We start from the raw sequence: 22257 nt of genomic DNA, 5'->3' as shown, positions 1-22257 counted from the left end.
TGTGTCTATGATTAATGAAACCAAAGATTGGTTAAAAACCAACTTTGAAATGAAGGACATGGGTGATGCAAGTTATGTACTTGGAATTAAAATAGAAAAAGATAGAAACACTAAAACCTTAACTCTTTCACAAGAGCATTACTTGGAAAAAATCCTATGGAAATTCAATATGAAAGATTGCAATGGATTTGAAACTCCAATTTGTAAAGGAACCAAATTAAATAGAGATATGGCTCACACTAATGATGAAGAAATAGAGAAAATGAAGTATAGACCCTATGCTCAAGCTATTGGTAGCTTGTTGTATGCCATGCTTTGCACAAGACTAGATATCTCATATGCGGTAGGTCTTGTTAGTAGATACCAAAGTAACCCAGGTAAAATACATTGAAAAACTGTTAAAAGAATATTTAGATATTTGCAGTTAACAAAACACTTCAAATTAACCTATCATGCAAACGATTTAGAGTTACTGAGTTATTGTGATGCAGATTTTGTAGGTGACTCGGATGATAGAAAATCCACAACCGGGTACTTATTCCTATTAGGAGGAGGTGTTGTCTCATGGACAAGCAAGAAACAAAGCTGTGTAGCTAAATTCACTATAGAAGCTGAGTTTATCTCTTGTAGCTCTGCAGCATCTGAAGCAGTTTGGACTAGGAGATTCTTGGAAGAACTCTGAATTCCTGATGTGCCAATAGGAGCTGTGAAGATTTTCAATGACAACCAAGCTACCATTAAGACAATTAAAAATGGTGAGATCGGCTCTAAAGGGAAACACATAGATTTCCATTACCGGTATTTATATGATATCTACCAACGGAATGAGATCCTGGTAGAATATGTGCCTACAAAAGATATGATTGTTGACCCCTTGACTAAACTCATTGCAATTACAGGTTATGTAAGGCACGTTAAAGCAATGGGGTTGGTTGGCACTTATTCATCTCGGGCCTAACTGGCCAAGTGGGAGATGATGGTAGAGTGGCCATAAGCGCTCGTTTAATCCTCAACATGTTGGAATATCCAATGGCCATGTGACAAGCCACATATTGATGGAAGATGATTATTTTATGGTTATCTCCATGCAACACTCTCATACACAATTATTCATTTTAAATAATTACCTATTTATTTATTTTCTATAAAAACAAATTTATTTGATTGTTTATTTGAAAACATCTTTATGCATGGAGATACCAATATTGTTGGATTATTTGGATCCATATTCCAGCTCTTATTAGGTCAATGGATATCCATTTGACCAAGTGTAGACTGGATGACCAAGTGGTTAGATCCTTTGCCAACATGAGACACTTGTCTCAAATTTGATGGAGCATGAATTTTACTGTTGAGGAACACTTATCTCAATTTGTTATTTTGGTTACTGTTTGTTCCTAATAATAGGGAACTTAATGTTGGAGAAGCAACTATATAAGGGATCACGCCCAAGTGCTTCACACACACGACATAAGTTCTTTACTGAGAAGGGAAAATATCCTCTCAGCTTCGGCTCTAATTAGATTAAGCAGTTCTCTCTTACACTTTGTTCGAGAGGTTGTGTCTCAGATCCTATACTGCGCAGCTGCTATTATTCTCTCTTTGCATGCAGGTTTGATACATAAAGATCTCATTCGTTCGCCTCTGCATGTACTTGGAGCATTATCTCGTACCACCTACCTTGCTTGACTTTCTTAATCTCTCTGTGTTGTTCTTGTGGCGGGTGCGGGGGACGATTGGGTTGTTATTGCATGTTTCGTTGGGTGGTTTTGTTATCACTACCTCGAGGGGGCGAAAATGGTTGTAGAGTAGTTAGTTTTGTTGGATGGTTTGGAATCATTACTTGGAGGGGGTGAAAATAGTTGTAGAGTAGTTAGTTTCTTAGTTGCATGGTTTAAACGAGCTAGGTGGTTGCCTTCTTGGGATTTTTCCCATGCCTTCTTTTTCTTTGTTCTTTCTGAGTTATTTTTTTATTTTTTGATTTTAGGTGTATTATTTTGTACCTATCGATTTCTTTGTTAGATTGTGTTGTGGCGGTGGTTTCCAATGTCGGTAGTGTAGTTTTTTCTCCTTTCCTTTTTTTTGGAGCCTGAAGTGGTGTGAGTGTATCTGTATGGGTGGTGTTGTATTATTCCCCTTTATCGTTTTTTTTCTTTTGTTTTGTTTTGCCGAGTGGTGATCATGAAAGGTGGTGGTGGTTGACCGGCGACGATGGAGGTGGTGGTTTCTGGGTCGGCGGTCCTTCCTGGGTTTTTTGGCAATTGACAATTGAGTAATCTAACGATGGTTGCCTTGGGATTTTTCCCATGCCTTCTTTTTCTTTGTTCTTTCTGAGTTATTTTTTGATTTTTTGATTTTAGGTGTATTATTTTTGCCCCATCGATTTCTTTGTTAGATTGTGTTGTGGCGGTGATTTCCAATGTCGGTAGTGTAGTTTTTTCTCCTTTCCTTTCTTTTGAAGCCTGAAGTGGTGTGAGTGTATTCGAATGGGTGGTGTTTTATTATTCCCCTTTATCGTTTTTTTTTCTTTTCTTTTGTTTTGCCGAGTGGTGATCATGAAAGGTGGTGGTGATGGTTGACCGGCGACGATGGAGGTGGTGGTTTCTGGGTTGGTGGTCCTTCCTGGGTTTTTTGGCAATTGACAATTGAGCAATCTAACGGTGGTTGCCTTCTTGGGATTTTTCCCATGCCTTCTTTTTCTTTGTTCTTTCTGTGTTATTTTTTTTTTTATTTTTTGATTTTAGGTGTATTATTTTTGCCCCATCGATTTCTTTGTTAGATTGTGTTGTGGCAGTGGTTTCCAATGTCGGTAGTGTAGTTTTTTCTCCTTTCTTTTCTTTTGGAGCCTGAAGTGGTGCTGTATTATTCCCCTTTATCATTTTTTTTTTCTTTTCTTTTGTTTTGCTGAGTGGTGATCATGAAAGGTGGTGGTCGTGATTGACCGGCGACGATGGAGGTGGTGGTTTCTGGTCAGCGGTCCTTGCTGGGTTTTTTGGCAATTGACAATTGAGCAATCTAACGGTGGTGGGTTTTTCAAAATCGATGGATTAAAATTTTTTAATCATTTTTTAGTGAAATGATTTGATTGAATGTGTTGTGATTCATCAAAATCAGACCTACGGTGGACATCCTTTACAGTGCACGCATGGGCCATAAATGATGCTTGATTAGAACATGTGGGGCTGCAATGCAAATTCGCAAAAGGTTTGATCCGAATGTCCTTCGGTCAGGTGTGATCCGAATTCGATTTGTGTAGATCTACTACCCAATACTATTTAATATCTGACTGAAATTTTAATGTAATTCATTACCAATCCAATATATAAAATTCTATTGGAATTCAAATATTAAAAAAATCAAAAATTTGATCTAATTGTACCTTATCCAATTTATTTGCAGCACTATTCTATCCTTGGGATTAGATCCAGACTCGTGGGGTCAAACCCGCATGAATGAAGGCTTTCCTTGATTATATCCAAGGAAAGTGTACTCTAAACTGTTGCACATATCAAAATCTCAAAACAGCTTTTCTTCATTTTTATGTTTGTTTTTCATAGTCTAAAGTCCAAAAGCAAAAAAAGATTATCCAAATGGAACCTAAGATGATGGTTATTTTGTATACTTTAATTACTCCATCAAAATAAATTGAGTAAATAGACATAATAAATTAATAAATGAGATATTATTATAATGATTAGCATAGTGTTATTGAAAACATTTTGATTTTTATAATTAAAATAATAATTATTTATTGATAAAGTAATAATATTGAAAAATAATGGCTCATAATTAAAACTACTAAATTACATTATTTAATTTGGATTAATTTTAATAATCAAATTAACTAATTGTTCAAAATTAGTTACTAAATTACTAAAATTATAGTAACTATTTTAAATAATTATTTAATAATAACAAAAAACTAAACGGTAATTACTTAAACTTAGGGGTGTCTACGGTTCGATTAACCGAACCATGGCCCCTTTTTGTAAACCGAACCGGTGGTACCGGTTTTTTCATTTCACCAAACCGAAATCGAACCGGTACCACTGGTTAACCAGTCCGCCGGTTTTGGTTTTTGACTAGTTCGATTCTTCGGTTTTTCAATTTTTTATATTTATAATATATATTATATAAATATATGTATAATATATATTATAAATAATAAATGATATATAATATATTATAAATATTTTAAAAATATACAATATATTTGTAAATAGATCATTATAAATATAACAAAAGTATACATTTATATATAATGAATATATATTTATATAAAATGCATAGAAAATATGTGACATATATTAAAGATATATATAGAATATACATATAAATATATATACTGGTCGGTTCGGGTAACCATCAGTTTTTTATAGGTTAATTGAAAAGCGAACCAATCCGGTTTTTTCAAAAATTCCAAACCAAAATCGAACCGACCAATTCAATTAACCGCATTTTACGATTCAGTTTTTCGGTTTTTCATGGATACCCTACTTAAACTTTTAAAAATGATAAAATAAATTACCTAATTTAATAATAATAATAATAATAATTACGTCTGTTTTCTGGAAAGGCTTTAAGAATATGTAAAATGCATGGTAACGTCAGTTTTCTCGAAAGTGATGCCCGCTCAATGATCGAATGTATTTACAGACTTGCAATATCTGTGTTAATTTATCCATTTCCAATTTTTTCTTTCAAATTTATTTTGCCCCTGCATAGCAGGGCTATAGCATAATCGTCTTGGGAGATCCCTATTCCCTAGGGAGTAGGGAAGCATATTTCTGTCATCATCTGTTTCGCTGTATCCGCACATTCGGGTTCTATTCAGTGTACCAAGTATTTTGTTCGATGTTTTAAGATGTATACACGTGTAATATTCGACGTACGAGACTTGTGTCAGCTTTCTCTCACTTTTGCTTTCTTCTTTTCCCAGAATTTGAATCAGTTCCACGTGTCCTCATCAAATTGGGAATACACTAACACGTAGAAACCTTGGATGGGGAGCTTGTACGACCCACATGGAACCCACGCGAATGAGTGTATTGTCTCACTTCACGTGACGGTAAGATTAAGATAGAGTTGAGATGAATGAATCTGGTCGGGTCGTTCTGGTACTGGTAGGTCCAAAAAGGATGGTTATACTCATGATTTCTTATCGTCCAGCAGAGGAGTCCAGATCTTGAAGGAGGTTTCCTAATTCCCAGTGGAAAAGTAAATTTGAAAGTTATCAACAACAAACTTCAGAACCAGATAAGATCACGATCATCACCTCCAGCTTGACTCTAAAATGATTAGTTTGAGCTAAAGTTCTAAACGACCAACCATCGATCTCATCGACAAAAAGATTAATTACGCAGAAATTTACAAACCCATATTGTCGGTCAACAGTTTCCTTTTCATTTACATTTTTACAGAAGTGGAACTTCAGAGGCTTTACATGCACAATTGAGTTGAGACATGGTCAACTATATACTTCACAATTCACATCAACAGCTGCTCATCCCAAACATTTTTTTTTCTCTTATTTTTTTTTTTCATTCTCTTCCTTCTTTTCATCAAATGATCAAGTGCTCCTTCTCTCTTCTCTCTTCTCTCTGTACATGCCCAACATAATAATCAGAATTTCTCATTCCTAATACATGCAATGCAAATCTCTCATTCCATAACCCTCTTCTCGATCGGTAGGGCTTGCCGATCCGATAGCGATCAATTTCTTCCCATTATTCAACGATCAAGATCGCCTCGGTCAAGAAGGCCAAGACACACTCCATTTCCTGTGCCTTTCTAGCTTTGGCTCCAGCAGTTCAAGTACATCACCTTCTGAAGAGACTCGTCGGCTTGTTGACGCCTATTGCCTCCGAGCAAATGTCCAACGTCTGAACCAGGAATGCCAGAGAAAGGCCGAGATCTGGCCAATTTTCCGGTGGACGAGAGGCCCTTATTAGCTGAATGTAGAGGCCCGAGACCGGAGTTCCATTTGAAACCCTGGTCAGTATGGCCTTGCACCACGGCAACACTGGCTGCCATCCAAACTCTGCTCATATAACTCATCCTCTTGCGCTTATCGCTTTTCCGTCAAGATCGTCGGGTTTCCGATAAAGGATAGTGAAAATTAAAAAAAGTAATAAAAGGTTCTTATTATATTCTCAGAGCTGCTTTCTTACTTAATCAAACTGCGATGCGGTATAGGGAACTACGCAGGAAGGGATGGAAGGGAGACAAGGAGACGTAATATATAGTGGGGAAAGAAGTGAATAGTATTAGCGGTTTTATCAATCCGAAAACCAAAAGCAGTTTTCAAAAGGGTGGTTTTCTCATTACTGGTGGCGGAGTGGATCTCTGGGTTCTGGGATCACTCCTCACTCTTGTCCACATCGCTAATTGACAAGGTATGAATTCTCGGCGATTTCTCTCTGTATTGATATTATGGACATCGGCGATTTCTCTCGATGGGAATGCATGAATGCATTTATGCTCTTTGATCAGGCGATGTGAGGAAACATTCAACGATCAGCGATTGTGGATTCCTTTTGTCCGTATTAAGTGCGCTATCACAGTATCACGTTGGCTGGAGCTAGACACTGTGCGAGGGTTTGCCCACGTTACGTGGTTAGATGGATTGCCAGATTGTTTTGTCTGGGCCGATATGTAGCGATCACTACGGGCCTTTGATCCTGTGGGAAGCAAAATGCACACCATACGATGTGCATGCGAGGCGCCCTGACATGCACATTTACAGTGCATTGGGATTTGGGAATAATAATTTACGAGTATAGAAAATGTTGTCAATACATAGTATGATGTTCATGTGAGGCGCGAGTGAAACGCTGTGTGAGGAGCAGATCTGGTCTCTACCAAATATGTATCGAGTGCAGTGATCTGTAATATACCTTTTTATTTGCTCTACAATTTCAATTATTCTGGTGCAAAAGTATGAAAATGTAAATGAGTTCATTTTGGTCTAATTTTAGTGTAGAGTTCACTTTGTTTTGTTTAGTTTTGCAATTCAGACGAAATAAAATAACATTAAAGCAAATGAAATTGTATTACATACAAACATTAGCCTTGAAAGACAAAAATGAACTGGCACAACGTTCTTTTCGTGAGGACCCACCCACCCAAGGGGGTTTTCATCTTTCTCTTTCCTCTCTCGTAAATCTCGCGAGAAGTGCAAGAGTGGTGTTTTTGTATTTTTTGTAGCAGGAAAAGGGAGCTGGTGACGAACTTATCCTAAAGATTTTCGTGAGTCACAAACTGTCCAGTGTTCCGCACATGTCCTTTTCAGGATTCGTTTCTTGTTTGGGCCCCACTTTTGTTTACTTTTTATTATCACCATCGTTGATAGGAAAGAAGTATCTTATTTGCGAAACGGTCCGCATCTGCTTCTTCCTCCTGAGACCGTCGGATCCGGATCCATCTTACACCCAACAAAAGGACACTGCACGGAAGACCCCTTGACTTGGTTAAAGCATGGTACTGGGTACAATTAATGACACGTTTGCAGACAGCTAATCAAAAAAGTAAGTTGCTCAATTAAAGGAAGTTGTTGAGATGGCTTCTGTAGGTGCGTCATGTCACGTGATGGATAGATAGAGTGGACTTGTTAAGGTAGACCCCACGATAATCCACTTGATCATAGATTAAAAACTAAAAGGGGTGGTTGTTGGTTTGTGTTATTCAACTTATTTTGAAAATAAGAAATTGAAATTTTTCTAAAGCAATAGGAGAATCCGCCGGTATCCATTCCGTATAAGGTAAGGATGTGTTGTGGGGCGCCCCTAAAAAAAGAGAGGTCCACGTACTGCGTACATGGTAATAATTCGGTCAATGTAAAAATCGGTTGGCATCACTCCCATTTTGGTAAATTTATCAGCATTCTCATACTAGGTTTCTTTTTGGGTAATTTATTAAAGCCTATTCTAACTATAAAAACCCCTTTAATTAATTAACCTTTGTTAAGAATCTTTTATAATTTTGTCTAATAATGTGACCGACCATATAAATATAGGATGAACCCATGCCTTTTGGTTGGTTCGCGAGAATAAGGGTAAGAATCGGAATCGGAATGGGTTATTCCGATTCCAACTGTTTGGTTGGGAGGAATTGAAATTTCATTCCCATTTTTGTTGGAATGGCATTCTCCTATTTGAGGGAATGTTTATTTCCTGTCTTTCTTCGGGAATGAAATCTCATTCTTGTTTGACTATCATTTCTATTTTCATTCTTGTTTGAACCAAACAGACTATGGGAATGGACCATTTCAATTTTGTTTTCGAAGGATTTTGATTCCGATTCCAACTGCAAACCAAATACACTCTAAAATTTTATATCAATCTTCTGAAAAGAAATAAGGATCTATTTGGTTCGCATTGGAATCAATATTCTTATAGTCTGTTTGGTTCAGACAGGAATGGGAATGAGAATTGGAATCAATATGAATGGGATTTCATTCCCAAGGGAGGGGCAAGGAATGTCCATTCTCTCAAATGGGGGAATGCCATTCTAGCAAGAATGGGAATGGGGATTCCGGTTCCGCCCAACCAAATAGTTGGAATTGGAATAACCCATTCCAATTCCAATTCCAAACCCCTATTTCCACGAACTAAATGGGGCCTAAAAGAAGAGATAACAATGGTGATGAGGGATAATTTGCCCCGTTCAATGATGCGATGACACGTGGAGTGACGCAATGATGTGGCGACACTTCAGCAATCTCGGACTCCTTAACAGTCTTAGTCACCTCGGGCACCTTGGGTCACTCAGCCAAGAACAGGGCCCAGACAACTCGCCACACCCACCGACCTGCTGAGGTGCCACGTAGCCTCCTTCTAGAAGCGAGCCAGCTGTCTCCGATCTCCTTGGAATCACACTACATGCCAAGGGATCCTATCTTCATCCCGCCCGAATCGGATGAACCTAGATAACCCTTATCAGCTTACTCAAAGTCTGTCTTCGGGTGTGGAACTGACTTTGGGTTAGACGGGCCGGTGATCTTGGACACGCATCGTGAGGCCTACGGTTGCTCGCCTATATAAAGGCTTTGCCTCAAACTTTACAAGGGACATGCGATTTACCTCCCACATCCTATTATTTACAAGCTATTAGCTCTCTCAAACCTCCTTCGCTAACTTAAACATTGGAGTTCCCACACCGGGTAAAGTACCTCGAAACGATTTAATCTTCTGGCGTTGTAGTTTGACCCAGCCATGTAGTAGTTCGACATCTGAGCTGCCTTCTAGCAAGAAGCAACCAGATCATGCATAATCAATTGGCATCGTATGTGGGAATACGCAACAGAAAGCCTTGTTCTCACTCCTTTTCTAATCTTATTACATCAATGGCATCTTCAAGCAACAACCAACCCGCCAATAACAACCAGGTTATAAGGGGGCAAGAATAGCCTGCAACACACCTTCCCTTTTGTGACCATTGGGCAATTAACAGTGCCCTTAACTCTGCCCAGCATGCTAGTAATGCCAAACCAAGCCTTCCCTCTACACCAAGTGAATGTGTCTCTTCCTTCGGTCGAGCCATTTGTGGTTCCCACTAGGATCGATGTGCGCCAGTTCCATGAGTTGGTGCAATATGTCCACGGTATGAACCTTCAGATGCAGATATGGGAAGAAAGGTTTGCCGCCCTGATGCAGTAGTTGCAGCAGCCGGACCAACAACAAAACCTGAACTAGCAGCTGAACTAGAACCAACATCACCAGCAGCCAGGTGATCAACAACCCGACAATAGGAAGCAAGATCAAGTCCCAGACCCACCTTATCGCACTGATGATCGGAACCAGGTCTCGGTTGAAGAGCATAGCAAAGCCACGACATCCATCGGGATAGAAGGCAACAACACGGTCAAGGCATCAAGGAGAAGGTGTCGTTGACGTGCACATCACCCTATTGGGAGAAGCCACCTCGCTCCCACTAACAATGAGGAGGTAGACAGGAAATGGGAGGTAAGCCAGGTCGTCGCATAGCCAGAAGAACCATAGGTTACCCTCAGCTTTCGACTAGCACCAAAGATCCTTACGACCCCATGGCCTAAGGACTTCAAAGCCTCGAGCTTGGAATTGTATGACAACACAATAGACCCTATAGATCACATGACAACTTCTAGGCCCTCATTTAGCTTCAAGGGGCAAATGATGCAAAACTCTACATGGCCTTCCCAACGACTTTTTGAGGTACATCTCAGATGTGGTACTCGAGATTGGCCGTGGGCTCGATAAAGAGTTGGAATCAGTTTGCGGATTTGTTCCCAACGCACTTCATCACCAAAAAGAGGTGCCCAAAGTCAGCAACCTGCCTATTAAATGTGGTCTTGCGACCCAACAAGACGCTCTGAGACTACATCAAGAGGTTTAATGTAAAGCGCCTCCAAATTCCCAACCTCGACCTAGCAATTCAGATCACCACAGTGGTCAACGGTGTCTGCCACCCTGACTTGGGCTGGGAAGTAGAGCTGAACCCTCCATCCACTATGGAGGAGTTCCTCCACCAGGCTGACAAGTTCATAAAGGCGGAGGAGGCACTGGGATCGCAATTAGAGCTAATTGGGAAGAGGAATGAGTTGAAGAAGAAGCAAGGAGCAGTAAGCAGTGGCGTAAGAGCAAGTCACCGAAGAGGAGCCAGTCACCCCGCAGTAGGCAAAGCAAGTTGCTAAGAAGAAGGAGCACGTCTCCACACCAAAGTTCCAGATCGGGTCGGTGATCCATAACTCCTCTAGTCTAGAACCGGAGCTACACTGCCTTGAATGCAAAAAGGGGTGAGATCCTGATGTAGATAAAGGCGACCGAGTACGTGAGATGGCCACCTAGAATGAGAGGCAACCCCGCCAACTGCAACCCAAATAATTACCGTCACTTCCACCGTGACATAGGCCATGATACAAAGAGTTGTAGAAATTTGAAGGATGAGATCGAGGAACTGATTTGTTGTGGTTATCTGAAGCAATTCATCAAGCGTGACGATCGAAGCCGACCTGCAGACCAGCCAAGATATGTGCCAGAGTCTAATAGGAACCAAGATCGGAATCAGCCACCTTGGGATCCACCACCACCAAAGTGGTCTACAACATTATCACTGAAGGATCAACCGTGGCAGGTTGTACCAACGCGGCAGGGAGGAACTCAGTCTGGGAGCTCAAGTACGAAGACGAGAACCCACCAAAATGCCATTGTGCGGAGGAAGTTATATACTTCACCGAGGATGGCGTTCACAGGGTCCAGTAGCCGCACGACGACACCTTCATTGTCAAGATGGTGGTCAATGACTTCGAGGTAAAGCGAGTTCTGGTTAACTCTAGGAGTTCAGCCGATTTTTTTCTTAGAGGCTTTCGAGAAGATGCAGCTAGAGAGAAAAGACTTGCAGCCAGTAGGTGTACCACTCATCAACTTCAGTGGAGATGTGGTCAGACCCTTAGGCCGAATCAAGGTGCTAGTTGCAGCAATGTTGGAGCCCAACTCCTTTGAATTTGAGCACACATTCCTAGTGGTCGCGACTCCGTCCCCCTATAATGCAATTCTAGGTTGGCTCATCTTGCATGCACTTCGCATAGTGGTGTCGACCAATTACCTCTCGATGAAGTTTCTGACGAGGTACAGAGTAGGGGTTGTACGGGCGATCGGTTGGAGTCGTGTAAGTGCTACATCGTGGCGTTGAAGGGCAAGGGAAAACTGGCGGATAATGTCGACCTGGAGCCACCCCTTGAGAACACTGATGAGCGAGCTCAACCAATGGAGGACACCGTCATGGTCCCAATCTTTAATACTGAGCCCGAGAAGATGGTCCAAATCATTGTTTGTTTGGCAAAACCACTTCGATCATAACTGGTAACTTTTTTACTTCAAAATTTAGATGTTTTTGCATGGTTGGTAGCAGAAATGCCCGGCATAAACCCATCAATAATTACTCATAAACTTAATGTGGACCCTTTAATCAGACCAGTCAGGCAAAGGAAAAGGAACCTCGCCCTAGAGAGGTGGAGGATAGTAGATGAGGAGATCAGGAAGCTCATCACAACAGACTTCGTTAGAGAGGTCCAATATCCGAATTGGGTAGCCAACCCAGTGCTCGTGAAAAAAGAAAATGGCAAGTGGCGCATGTGTGTCAACTACACTGACCTCAATAGAGCCTGCCTAAAGGACAATTTCCCTCTCCTCTAAATAAACAGCCTAGTAGACGCGACCTCAAGGCATGAGTTGCTGAGCTTCATGGACACCTACTCTAGTGACACCAGATCCGGATAGACCAGAAGACTAGTAGAAAACTGCATTTGTAACCGAGCTGGGCTTATACTGTTATAAAGTAATTCCATTCAGATTGAAAAATGCTGGAACAACTTTCTAACAACATGTAAATAAAATAGTTTCTCCTTTGATTGGAAATAAAGTTGAATGCTATGTTGATGACATGGTCATGATGACCCAGTTTGCAAACTCTTTAGTTGATGACTTAAATTTTGTTTTTCAAATTTTAAGAAAATTTAACATGAAGTTCAACTCGAACAAATCTGTCTTCAGAGGCACATCAAGCAAATTCCTTGGCTATATAGTGCACCGACATGGCATCGAAGCCAACCTGGAAAAAATCCAGGCAATCCTAGATATGAGACCACCTAGGTTAATTAAAGAAATACAAAAGTTAACAGGCCAGATTGCCACCCTGAACCGATTTATGTCTAAGTTGGCTGGACGGTGGCTCTCATTCTTTAAAGCAATAAAAAAGAACGAGGACTTTAAGTGGACTGAGGAGTGCCAACTCGTGTTCAATAAGCTCAAAAGGTACCTTAGTTCACTTCCACTATTGACCTGACCTGAACCTAGAGATGAGCTAAAACTCTACCTCTTTGCGAGCAATGAGGTAGTGAGATCGGTACTAATTTGAGAAGAAGATAGGGTGCAACGACCTGTCTACTACATAAAAAAAGTTCTGCATGCAGTCGAGACCAGCTACCCCGACATAAAGAAGGTGGCATTTGCCTTAGTCTTGGCAGCTCAGAAGTTACACCTCTACTTCCAAGACTATACCATCATAGTCTTAACCGATCGACCTCTGAGGCACGTTCTTCAGAAGCCCGAGGTCTCGAGAAGGTTGACAAAGTGGGCAATTGAGCTAAGTGAATATGACATCCGGTTCAAACCGCACCCATCAATCAAGGCGCATGTCCTGAGAGACTTTATCGCCGAGTGCACGTTCATCACGCCAACCCCTAGGGTGACTGAGCCAGTTAGCACGTCGGAGGCATCAACCAGCTGGCACCTGTCCCTACTAGGGAGGTCTTGGCCTAGGATGAGGAGCCTTAGATCCTCCACATTGATGGCTCGTCTAACCAGCGTGGAAGTGAAGCTGGGTTGATACTTTACGAGCCTAGTAAAGTGAAGTTGGAGTATGCCCTCTGGTTTCAATTTGAAGCATTGAACAACAAAGCGGAGTATGAGGCGCTGATAGCCAGGCTGACTTTAGCAAAGGAGGTCGGCACAAAGCACGTGGTGGTATGCAACAACTCTCAGCTGGGGATGGCAATTTTTTCCATCCCCGATGGGGACCCAACTTCCCCGACCCCATTGGGTCGGGGATGGAGATTGAGGTCCTTGCCCCGCCCCGATCTCGATTATATATTTATATATATATTAAAATATTATTTATATTAAATGTATATTATATATATGTTAAAACATATTTAAAACGTTATTTATAATTTAAATTTTTTATTTATTTTTCAAAAGAATACTATTATTTAAAAAAATTTTGAGGATTCAGGTCCTCGTATGGAACCCATCCTCGTTGGGGATTAGGATGGAGGACAAATTTTATCCCCGACGGGGGTGGGGGTTAATTTTAGAATCAAGGGCGGAGATGGGGAATATGATCCCTGTCTCAAACCCGCCCCGTTGCCATTCCTACTCTCAATTGGTCGTAAACCAGGTGAATGGGCAGTACGAGGCCCGGGAGCCCGCCATGCTGCCTATTTGGCCAAGGTGAGAAAGTTCTTGCCTAATTTCTACTCCTGGTATATCCAGCAAATACTGATGGCTGAGAATGTAGAGGCTAATGAACTTTCAAAGCTGGCCAGTGCAACCGATGTCACAAGGAGAACGATCTACGTCGAAGACCTGTCACGACCTAGCATCGAGAGGGATGTAGAAGAGGTCGCTCCTATTTTGGTAGTAGAACTGAGCTAGATGGATTTGCTCATCGATTCTCTACGTCACAGTTCCCTACCAGCGAACCCTAATGTAGCTCGGAGGGTAGAGCGCCAATCAGCTTGCTACGTCATCATTAGTGAGTAGCTGTATAAGAGATCTTTCACGCTCCCCTAGTTGTGCTTCTTGTGTCCTTCAGAGGCAAGCCAGGTGCTACACGAGATCCATGAAGGGCTCTGTGAAGGACATCTGGGGGGTAAGGCTTCAGGTTGGGCTAGATGACGTGGCGATTTAATCTGGTGTATTGAAATGGTATATTTCTAGTTTAGTTGTCAAATGAGCGAATCTGGTCATGAAATTTGGTGTCTTGGGTTTTTTGGGTCTCTAAACACAATGGTGATGTTTGACTAGACAAATGGGGTCGGGATGATTGAGATCTATTACTGACAATTTTGGATCAATAAGATTTGCTGAAATAGAATCTTAGTTTGATGAAGGGTCAAACAGGGGAATTTTGGGATGAAATTTGGTGGGTTGGCATTAACATCTTGAATCTGATGGAAGTGATGGATTTTCGATCAGAGGTGTAGATTGACTGATTTAGTTTAGATCATGGTCTTAGCTTATGATTTTTTAACTATGAGAGGGTTTGAAATAGAATCTTACTTTTTCAACAGTCAAACGGAGGTGTTTGGTCATGAGACTTGACATGGTGAGGTTTTTTTGGGTTTTTGAACACAAAGGTAAGGTCTAATTTGTCACGTAAAATTGGGATAATAGTTGGTAGGCTCTAATTAATGAGGTTTATTGGAATAGGATCTAGGCTTGATGGGGGGGTTAAATGAGGGAATCTTGAGCTACAATTTGGTGGGTAGGCACGGATTAAGGGGGGATTCAAGTGGATGGTTCTGATATGAAAAAGATAAGGTCAATCTTGGTAATCATTCAGGGTCATGGGATCTTAGTAGATTTGTGGTGGGATTTACTAGTTGATTACTTCCTAGTGATCTTGGGGTGATGGATATTTTGGATTTGATTTTGGAGGAGTTGGAATTTGGATAACGCATAGATCGGGGCCGTTAGAGAGGAAGTTGGTGTGATGAATAGTGGATTTTTGGAGTTTAGTCATGAAAATTGATGTGTAACTAGGTTGTACTTTTCAAAGTCTAGGGATGATGTCTGATTGGATGTTGATATTGATCTTAAGGCTCTTATTTGTCTTGTGGGTTGTGTCAAAGGAGGGCATTTCGGATTTTGGGAAGTCTCGAGTTGATCAGGTTATGTTTCTAAGTATTTGGGGTCTAAGAGGAGGGCACCAAGAGGTGGGGTGAAGGGACCGAGCAAAAAATAGGTGCTAACACTATTTAACATAATGAAAGGAATGAAAACACAAGGAAATGAAACAAGCAAAGGAAGACTACTCACCTAAGGGAAGAAAAGACTGACCTCACCAATCGGACAAAAGACACTGACGACACGCTCTACGATATCCAAACGCACCAGAGTTCAAAATGGGACAAAGTAAATGGGTCCCCAAGGGCCCTATTTATAGCCACCTTAACCGACCATGGATGGTCTAGATCGAATAGATCTGACGACTCCCAAGGGTGACTATTCGTATTCTGAGGCTGAATTCAATTGAGCGCTTTTTTGATGTTTGTAGAGTTTATAGTTCGTGTGATGTCCGTGCATGCCTGAGAAGCGACCTTGCCTCTTAAGGTTGAGCCAATTGAGTTGATCAGGTTTGAACCGTTGGTTGGACCTTGGTTGAACCAAAAACTGGGCCAAATCCATTCAGCTCGTTGAGACTCCTTTCCCAAGTTGACTACGTTGGGCTCAGGAGTGGGGGCAACTGATGAGGGATAATTTGGCCCGTCTAATGACACGATGACATGTGGAGTGACGCAATGAGGTGGCGACACCTTAGCAGTCCTAATCACCTTAGGCACCTTAGGTCACTCAGCTAAGAACGGGGCCCAAGCAGCTTGCCACACTCATCGACCTGACGAGGTTCCATGTAACCTCCTTCTAGAAGCCAGCCAGGTGTATCCGATCTCCTCAAGATCATGCCCCACGCCAACGGATCTTATCTTCATCCCACCCGAATTGGACAGATCTGGATTAGCCTTATCAACTTACTCGGAGTTCATCTTTGAGTGCGAAACTAACTCCAGGTTAGACGGGCCAATGATCTCGGACACACATTGTGAGGCCCACAGCAGCTTGCCTATATAAAAGCTAAACCTCCAGCCTCACAAGGGATGCACGATTTAGCTGTCTATCAAAACTATCACTTTCTACTTCCATCAATGAAAGATCGATTAAGTAAATTAATTGCAAATTATAAGGGTATTTTAGTAAAGTGCAAATTATAAGGTACAAACGGTGTTCTAATAAATTACTTTTTTTGATTATTTGCGAAATTGCTATAATTTTAATACTCTGCCAAGAACCAAGGATTGTGCACGAAACTGTTTCAGTTATTTTCCCCTATTTCTAAAATTAATTATATCCATTAATTTTTAATTCTAACACAAATTGAGTTTTTGGGTTCTTTCAATTATTTCTCAGACAGAAAAGGGAAAATTAAGGAAGTACCCTGTGGGAGTAGTGACTTCAACTTTCACTTGCAACAATACGGACGGTATCTTGTACTTTCAAAAATCAACATTCGAGTCAAATCTGTTATTTTACCATAAATCTACCAAAAATGCCTATTCATGGTTTGAGTAACTGAGAGAATAAAATTGCAGATATAGTTAGTGCATAGATTGTTATGTTGCTTTAACCTCTTATTTATTCAACTCTGAGAATGAAAATGGGATAGAAACTAGAGTTTCAGAGACTCGATAGAGGAAAATAAAGGAAATGGCAAAACGGTGTAATAAGATAATATGGAAAGTAGTTTTGGGAATTTTATGTTAAGGTACACAAGCGGCACATGACATAACATGCTCCACATAACTAGTGGAGTGTTAACAGTTGAACTTGAGTGTTGGTTTTTGAAAGTATAGGATACTTTTATGTATAACTGGGTAGATGTTGGATATAAAGAGGATCTACGTGTGAGTATAGATTTTCATTGAAAGGAAAATTGTTGTGAAGATTTTATTCAATTGATCAGTTACAAATAGATGGCTGTGACCCAAATTTGAAACTCGCTTATTTCAACTGTTGATTATGAGACAAGTGGCAAATTGTTTGTCCTCTCAAGTCTCACCTTTGCCTATATACATGGTAGGCTACAAGATGTAGCAGTACTACTGTGCACCAAAATTGATGTTCCATGCCATTCTTAATATTAAAATGTTAGACAAAACTAACGGCTATCTTACATGATAGGATATATGGGCCCCTGTACGTGTGGGCCAAAAGTGCATTTCTTCTCACTTTTGTTTACTTTTAAAAGAATCCAACAAAACCAAGGGCCATCATTGATGAGCTAGAAACTCCATATAGACAATAGCAATTAGCTAGGAAATTGGGTCGATGCGTTTAAAGCCAAGAAATATACACATGTCCAAACCAAAGAGGTCCCTTTAAAAATTTTAAATTAATAAATGCTTTAGATTTTCCATGTCAGCATTCCACATGGCAAATCAACCCTCTCTCGTTCCAGGGTATGAAGCCCACAGCATTAAAACATGATGCTCTTTGAGTCTTTTTTTGTCCATATACATTCCTCAAGGTTAATTAGGGTCAGCATCACCATTGTCATTATCAAATTGCAGCCAAAGAAATGTCTTTATCAAATTTGCAATTCATCTTTTCCTCTGCAGGTCTAAATTCTACAAGGCAGAATGCCAGCATCTGTAGACAAGACATTGGCATCCTGAAACAGATTCCGGGTTCTGCGAGAACAGCAGTACAAATAAATTGAAGGTTTCACCTTCGAAGAAAACTTCATCCTCTCTTGGATCACACATTATGATTTAAAAACTAACTGAGCAATAAATGGCTTCTACAAGGAATTATATAATTAATTCATGAATCATTTATCTTACTAGCTGCTGCTAATGTTATTGTCTTCATCACAAAAAACAAAAGCTCCCTTCTTCGATAGTCAAATTGTTGTTGTATCAGAAGTTCAGAACCTGGGTTTAAATTAGTTACTAATTCACACATATTCATCCTCTTCATAAACAAAGTAAACTATTTAAGTTGTTTCTGGGTTTCAAAACTGAATTGTGTTAAAAAATAAAAACCATCTTCGTTCCAACCTGAATTTATCAACAAACAGATATTCTTTTCATTTGAGATCTTTTCTTTGGCCGATTGGTTGAATAAATGGTGGTTACAGTGAAATGTATCTTCATAAAAAAAAAAGTGCATTGAGTTTTTCGGATTCAACTTGTCCTCATTGCTGGCCACAGTTTCCTCTTTATATCAATCAAATCGTTCTTTAATTTCATGGCCTTAGGACTTGGTAGGCTGTCTCTGCCAATGTTTGCGTTCATGGAGTGAACTTTAAAAATATTTGGGGAAAATGTCATAAAACTTCATCTCTCTCTCTCTCTCTCTCATGTTTTCCCCGTATATATATCAGAAGTTTTTCTTTATCCTTTTTTCTAACACACATTATTCATCGTTACTTAATGAGGTTGAAAATGAACGAACCAGTCTCTTATTCTATGATTGATTAAAAAGACTGGTATCGTATTAATATGTAAAAACTGAAAACCTTAATATACAAGAGAAGTTTCTTAATTAACAAGTTCAGCTTTACTTTCATGAACGGAGAGGCGATGTGAACATCCTGCGAGGCTGCGACGAACATATCAAGTTTACAGAAAGGAGATATTGAACACACTGAGAAGGATAACTAGCTAAGTTCGGTCTATATATGTACATCTAAACCAAGTCAGATCAGGAAAAAAGAACAGAAAAGGAAAAAGCTATTTGCTCTACTGATACAGAAACAGTTGCTCGGGGTATTTCTGATCAATTGTCACACCTCTTTGCCTCCTGATCTCTACAATCTGTATGGGTTGGCATTGTATCTCAATATACCAGCCTCATCGACACAGAGGGAGAAAAAAGATCAGAACCCGATATAACTCAACCAGTCAAGCTCTCTGGCTATAAATTAAAGAACCCTCAGTTGGGTCCCCAGCAGCTGAGGTAAACCACCATTCTGAGCGACTCTTCAGAAGCCTTTCGCTTCTCATCGAGGATCCGGTTTTCCATCAACGATCCAGGAAGGACTCTAACTTGGGCCGATGATCGAATAGCAGTCCAGTTCCTCACGAGGACAGGCGAATTGGGCTTCACCACTTGATCTTTCAGACCAAGAGCAGCTCCTAGGGTAATAGCTACACAGGCCTTGTCGATGAGTTTCATTTTCTCTTTTTTCTTTAATTCTCCCTTGACAATGGAGGAAAATAGGATAGCAAGGTAGTTGGGTTCTCACTTAATTAGCTTACAAGGGATGGGTGATCGAATCATTTATATATTTTTGCTATAGCTAGAGGAGTATGAATTATATATAGACTAATTAGAAGGATAAATTAATGGTTGGAGGAATGTTGGCTCTGGGGCCAGAAAAGTTGTTTCATGGAAACAACAGGCTAAAACCAGCGATTCCTTGGAATGGGGAATGGATAGGAAAGAAGAGCTTACTTTTTGTGTGGCCATTGTTTTGCTTCCAAGATCACCTTTTTTCGTTCTCGTTCCCTTTTGTGGGGACGTACGTTAATAGTGCTCAGTGTATTCGGGTTCTTGATTCAATGTTCCTCTCAACTCGTTGTCTAATCTTTCACTTTCAGGCTTATGCGTCGCCTTCATTTGCATCTTGTGAATTGTGATCTTTGCGTGACGTCCCACAGCCACAGGCACCACCTAAATCCACCTTCTTAATCAAAATTCGGAAGACTAGAATAACTAATCAGTAATTGTATATTCCCCATCTATATCAAATTTTCAATCCCGTGGTGAAATCTTTCAATGGGTAGTTGAAGAATCTCTGAATCACAGAAATGGTTTCCCTGGTGCATTGTTCCGATTAATTTCAAGATCCCAAGATCAGCCACTTTGATGGCAGTAGTGTCTATCAAACTAGAAATGAAAACTGAGGGAAAGAAAGAAACTCTCACAAAACAGGTCCCACGGCCTCCCAGCTTGAATGGCTGCTGCGGCAGCACTTCATTGTCTCTCCATCTCCAAGTGGGGCTTCTCTGGTTAGGAATTCATTTGAATGATTCTGATATGGAAGGAATATTACTTAATTATCTTCAATTTTCGACAAAGCTTGTCCTGGATTATTGAGTAGTACTTTTCCTTTATTCACAATGCGATATGGATACTGGTTCGTTTGGGGTTTTGCTTTTATATATGCTTTGGACGCGTTAGCTTAACCGGGGGTCCACCCCTCCCAAGAGACAAAAATTGTAGGTCTAGATGCAAAACAACGGTAAGCCATGTGCCAATAGATGGGTGGCTTGACTTAATTAAAGGTCAGAAGAAACTCAATCTGAATAAAAATGAAGTAGGTGTTTGGCATCGGTGCTGTTAACACCGCACAGTTTTCTTAGAAAATGATGTTTATTTTTTATTTGGAATCGGTGTTGTTACATAGGTGTTTTTTAATAAAACAATATTGGTTTTGTTTGGTATTAGTATGGCAGCAATGTTTTCAACATTGATCTACATTATCCAACGTTCAGAATGATGCCACATCATTACACCATTGGCAGCAAAACGCATTGTTTTATTAATTAGAAAACATTGAATTTGACATTGCTCTAGACCACACTTTCCCAATTTTTAAGGCATGATTTGGACCAATATATATATTTTTGGAAAAACAATACCAAACAGGAGGACGTTATTTGAAGCATCACTTTCTCTAATGTAGCACTTACATTGTGCCATTTTCTTAAAAAACAACATTGATGCCAAACACCTATAAAAACAACCTGACTAACTGCATCAATATGCTAACTACTATTTTGTCACCCGTTGTCTCCTGATGGGTCTTAGTACCATGAACTCTGTGGGTCTTAGTACCAAAACTTTTCAAAATTCAAATATATAAGCCTTATCCCAACTATATAACTATATGGAGTCAGTCACATGAATCCAGTAATTAAGTCAATTTTAATTTACTACTTCAACACATGTTCTGTTTGGCCTAACCCTGGCCCTTATTCCTTCAACTTGCAACAGTTCACATTTTTTACAGGTGGTTAGACCTGTTCTCTCTACTTTTAAGACTCACCCATCTAACTATTTGCATTTGTGTCAGACTCATTATTCTGTTTCTTGTGAAAAAGATGTTTCAATTTTCACCATTTAATGTGGCAACTAGCCAGTATCAATTCAATATTTTTCTCCACACTTGGTTATTTTAAACACAACTTAATTGAGATCTCCACACTTGATGGTGGCTCAGTTGCTGGGATCTCCAGTTGTTTATAGTGGAGACTTGGTATCAAATTCTGCTATCACCAGGGTTGGGTGTTTTTAAGGGTTAGTGGGATAGGATACCCCATTGTCTAGTCCCAAGACAATGGGATAGGCTACCCCATTGTCTAAATCAATAAGCACGTCTAAAATCTTTAGAAGAAAGGATTATAATATGATAGCTACCTGTTAAGATTTACATGTATTTATTTGTAACTATGATATATACACTTATATCTAATGCAAAATTCACAATTTTTGTCTCATTGCACTCATTGAAAGTGCAAATTTTGCATTTAGGCTCAGTTTAAGAATACAAATACAAATATGTACAGTACAAATATATATAAAATAATATAAAGTATAAGGTTTTATACTCTACAAATTTATATTTGTATTCTCCAAACTGTGCCTTAGGAACTGATGCAAAATCTGCACCACTTTCTTGACTTTCTTGATTGTGCCTTTGTATGTTTCTTATGAAATGAGGACCCCATCAATACATCATATTACTCCATTCTACTCTTTTCAAACAGACAACGTTTTTCCTTTTCCCCACACAAGGTGAGTGTACTCCTTACAAGCAAACAAAACAAAGTAATCCAGAATTTGCACTCTGCAAACAGAGGTAGAGAAAAAAAAAAGAGTAAATAAATCTCCATCTCATTTTTAATTCCATCTAATTTGTTAGTCTAATAATTGGTTT

The 22257-nt window shown here is 39.9% G+C and overlaps 1 pseudogene; it reads left to right on the top strand.

The window, feature by feature from the left end:
• Positions 1-229: 229 nt before the first annotated feature.
• On the top strand, positions 230-682 carry LOC148803465 (secreted RxLR effector protein 161 pseudogene; annotated as a pseudogene).
• Positions 683-22257: the final 21575 nt, after the last annotated feature.

This window comes from Nelumbo nucifera, chromosome 1 (genome assembly GCF_055504915.1).
Source record: "Nelumbo nucifera cultivar China Antique chromosome 1, China Antique-T2T, whole genome shotgun sequence".
NCBI lineage: Eukaryota > Viridiplantae > Streptophyta > Magnoliopsida > Proteales > Nelumbonaceae > Nelumbo > Nelumbo nucifera.
This window is presented reverse-complemented; position numbering and strand designations above follow the sequence as displayed.